This window comes from Carlito syrichta, unplaced genomic scaffold, assembly GCF_000164805.1.
Source record: "Carlito syrichta isolate Samal-C Ts95f unplaced genomic scaffold, Tarsius_syrichta-2.0.1 Scaffold301679, whole genome shotgun sequence".
In the NCBI taxonomy this organism is placed as follows: Eukaryota; Metazoa; Chordata; class Mammalia; order Primates; family Tarsiidae; genus Carlito; species Carlito syrichta.
Genome location: NW_007245775.1, coordinates 150,410 through 155,232, shown reverse-complemented (window position 1 = coordinate 155,232; position 4,823 = coordinate 150,410).

Here is a 4,823-nt window from a genome sequence, read left to right as displayed (position 1 = left end):
GACCAGCCTGGGCAACTTGGCGAGACCTCGTCTCTACAATAAATCAAAAAATTAGCCAGGGAAGGTGACTCACACCTGTAACGCCAGCACTTTGGGAGGCGGATGTGAGGCAGCCTGAGCCCACGGGTTCAAGACCTGCCTGGGCAACTTGGCGAGACCTCATCTCTACAGAGAATAAATCAAAAAATTAGTCGGGAAATGTGGCACGCACCTATATTTCCAGCTACTTGGAAGGCTGAGGCGGAAGGATTGCCTGAACCCAGCAAGCCAAGACTTTGGTGGCTGTGAGCGTGCCACTGCACTCCAGCCTGGGAAACAGAACGAAACTCTGACTCAAAAAAAAAATAAAAGATAAAGAAGATAAGAAGTTTCTGTCCGTGACATCACTGCATTCTCTCTAAGCATTGTCAGAACAAGAAAAATAAGAAAGCAAGTTAATCTATAATCCGAGAAACAGGAGGTAGAGCAATATGTGACTGAGATCACAGTCAAATTTCTCAAGGCTCACAGTGTTTTGAGAGTTCCGGCAGCTTTCAAACTGTTTTTATTTTCACGTATGTTTAGTTAACCAAGATTGTAAATGGTACCAAACATTCTGTTTTATAATTTTAAAATTTTATAATGATTTAAAAAGTCGTTATCGCCGGACACAGTGGCTCAAGCCTGTCATCCCAGCACTTTGGGAGGTGGAGGCAAGAGGATTGCCTGAGCTCAGGGGTTCAAGACCCGCCTGGGTAACATGGCAAGACTGCATCTCTACAATCAATCAAAAAATTAGCCAAGCGTGGTGCCACATGCCTGTGGTTCCAGCCTCTTGGCAAGCTGAGGCAGAAGGATCACCTGAGCCCAGCAGGTCGAGGCTGCGGTGGCTGTGAGTGTACCACTGCACTCCAGTGTGGGCAACAGAGTGAGACTTCAACTCAAGAAAAAAAAGTCATTATATTCAAAAATGAATACTTTTTCTAAACTTTTTTTTATTGTTAATTGTGGTAAAAGACACATACCATAAAATGTACCATCTAACCTTTTTTCTTTTTTTTTGAGTTGGAGTCTCCTGCTGTGCCCAGGCTGGAATGCAGTGGCCGCTCCCGGCCACCACAGCCTCAACCTGCTGGGCTCTGGCGATACTTCCGCCTCAGCCTTCCGAGTAGCTGGAACTACAGGTGCACGCTATCACGCTCAGCTAATTTTTTGATTTCTTGTAGAGATGAGGTCTCGCCAAGTTGCCCAGGCTGAACCTGTGGGCTCAGGCAATCCACTCACCTCAGTCTCCCAAAGGTGTGGGATTACAGGCTGCGCCACCGAGCCCGGCTCATCGAACCATTTTCAAGTGTACGGTTCAGTGGTGGTAACGACATTCACACTGTGGCATCACCAGTCTCTAGATGCTTTTCATCCTGCAGAACTAAAATCCTATGCCATGAGGATCCTATGTCTTACTCTGTCCCCCAGGCTGGAATCCAGCAACATGCTCATGGCTTCCCACAGCCTCAACCTCTTGGGCTCAAGCCATCTCTCACCTTAGCCTTCTGAGTAGCTGAGACTACAAGTATGTGCCACCATGCCTGGTTATTCTTTTAACTTTTTTTTTTGTAGAGATGGGATTTTGCTCTTTTGCCCAGGTTGGCTGACAATCCTCCTGCCTCAGCCTCCCAAAGTGCTGGGATTATAGGCATGAGCCACCACATCCAGCCCATCAAAGATTATTAACCTGAACTCAAAGTTGAAGTGGGACTGTTGCATTCGAAGTGATAATAAGTTGAATAAAAATTGTTGAAAACCAAAGGAGACTCTCATAATCTGGTCTTGACAGGAAAGCCTCGAGCCTCGGGGCACCAAAAATAATGCCCGCTGTCAGTCAGGCGACAATTGCTGTGAAAATTAAAAGCAGGTCACCCACTCCTACTTTCTCAGTGACTTGAAGTCCCCCTGCAGGTCACCACGAGGTCCAGATAGACCAGACATCATCAAGCCAGGCCCCGGTGACTGGTTCTTCTCCAGAGAGACCAGGCTGGCTTCAACCCATCTGGGCGGTGCCTGTTTCCAGACCCTGCCCACAAATAACACCGACAGCTACCATGTCCTCAGCGCCGGCCATATGCTAGGGCTCTGTCCGCTGCAGCTCATTTCACTCTCACAACATAATGAAGAAGATACTTTCATCACCCCATTTTACAGATGGGGAAATCGAGGCACAGGCAGGGAAAGGCGGCATTAGAATTCACATCCACTCTAAGAAAGGGATTGGCAGTCATGGGATACTGCTGGGATGGGGGCGGGGGGAACACAACATCAGTTAGGATACCTGATCTCCAACCAGGCAAAATGGAGACCAAAGGGAGGCCTCAACTTTACCTGCACGATGACCACTTGTATACCTAATCCAGAATTGTATCCCACATTTTTGCAAAAAAAAATCCATCCGGCTCCAGGGCTCTCGGCTGCCCCCTGCTGGCGCTCGAGCTCCCTGCCCTGCTAGGCCGCTCGCTCAGGGCGAGCCCCTCCCTTCTCGGCTCTCAGGGGCTGCGCCCGGCGCCCTGGTTCGTGGCGCCCCCTGCTGGAATCCTCGCGCATGGCCAGCCGGGCCCAGATGGGGAGGCGACCCTGCACGGGCAGGTGCCCCGGGCCCAGGACACGCCGGGCTCCAGATCTCCACCACCCGCCCCAGAACGTTCTTTCGCCCTCGGCTGTCCTCTCTCAGAAGCCACTGCCACTGTCCCACCGGGGCCTCACCACTTGCCACCCAGAGCACAGCCGCCCACCTGCTCTCAGAATCCTTGTCCTCCACCCTCCCGGCAGCCCAGGGGATCCTCCCTGCCGGGCCTCCCTTCTGCCTGCAGAATCCAGCCAGGATGCTCTCTGGCCTGGCACTCAAGGCCTCCGCGGCTTAGCTCCAGGCTGTCTTCTTGGCCACGTCCCCAAAATATCTTGGCACTGTGTGCCCTGCCCATGACCCTCTGAACTTCCACACGCCCCTGGCTGGGCTGTGTTCAGCGTCCTGCCAGGAATGTCCTCCCACCGCTGCTTGTCAAACTCCAGCCCACCCTTCGACGGGGAGCTCCAAGGCCACCTCTTCCATGAAGGCTTCCCTTCTGCCTTAGCTAGGATTAACCGTTCCTCTTTTGCCGAAGCGAGGACTGCGCACACTGCATGCCAGCCCGACTCCCTGCAGCACCTGCAACTGTTTGCTTGAGGCTTTCTGTACCTGCAGGGCAAGAGACCAGGAGTGCTGGGCGCTCCCCAGCCCCACCCAGCACAGCCCTGCCCCCACGGCTACTGGAGGATAAAGACCCCAGCTCCCTCAGGCCTGGGCGGGGACAACTCGGAAGTCCTGGCTCCCAGAGATGCCTGATGGCCCAGCCGGCTGCCATTGTCCAAGGTGGTCAAGACTCACTGTCTCAGTCCCTCACACCTCTAGGAGTGGCCTCTGGGATAACCTTTCAAATGAACACCTTCGTCTCAGCATCTGAATTTCAGTCTCGGGGTCTGTTTCCAGGGAAAGCCACACTCAGAGCTGATGCCTTTGCTGAACTCAAGGGTCACACTGGGCACCAGAGGCTGTAAATGCCTCCCCTGAAACCATGGGCTGGAAGGATGGAGCGCTTTCTATGTGCCTGACCTTTTCGGTGTATTATCTTGCTTAAACCTCACAACAACCAGGGAAGTGGATGCCGTGATTCGCCCCTATTTCACAGATGAGAAAACTGAGACTCGAGTGAGATGACAAGCCAGCAAGTGGGAGGGCTGGGATTTAAATCCAGATGGAAATAATTATTGCAGCTCCCTCCACGGTGGCCAGAAATACCTATGAGAGTGTTCTTTTTTTTTTTTTTTTGAGTTGGAGTCTCACTCTGTCACCCAGACTGGAGTGCAGTGGCCACTCCCGGCCACCGCAGCCTTGACCTGCTGGGCTCCGCCGATCCTTCCGCCTCAGCCTTCCAAGTAGCTGGAACTACAGGTGTGCGCTACCATGCCCGGCTAGTTTTTGATTTATGGTCGAGATGAGGTCTCGCCAAGTTGCCCAGGCGGATCTCGAATCCTCAGGCTCAGGCAATCCACTCACCTCGGCCTCCCAAAGCGCAGGGATTACAGGCTGAGCCACCGAGCCCGGACTTCTTTTTTTTTTTGGAGTTGGAGTCTCATTCTGTCACCCAGGCTGGAGGGCAGTGGCACGCTCCCGGTCACTGCAGCTTCAACCTGCTGGGCTCAGGCGATCCTCCTGCCTCACCCTCCCGAGTAGCTGGGACTACTACTGTCACATCAGGTTCATTTTTTTTTTATTTTTTTATTTTTTGTAGAGATGGGGGTCTCACTACATTGCCCAGGTTGGTCTTGAACTCCTGGCCTCAAGTGATCCTCCCACCTCAGCCTCTCAAAGTGCTGGAATGAGTCACCGCACCCGGTCAAAACTAATTATAACAATACATTTTTATTTAACACAATATATCCAAAGTATTATCGCTTCAATAGTCATATTTTATTTAGTCTTTTTTTTTTTTTAAGTTGGAGTCTCACTCTGTCAACCAGGCTGGAGGGCAGTGGCACTCTCACAACCACTGCAGCCTCGACCTGCTGGGCTTAGGCGATCCTTCTGCTTCAGCCTTCCAAGTAACTGGAACTACAGGCACACAACACCACACCCAACTAATTTTTTGATTTATCGTAGAGATGAGTTCTCGCCAAGTTGCCCAGACTAATCTCAAACCCATGGGCTCAGGGAATCCTCTCACCTCAGCCTCTCAAAGTGCCGGGATGACAGGCATGAGCCATTGCGCCCGGCTATAGTCAATATTTTTTTTTTTTTGAGTTGGAGTTTTACTCCG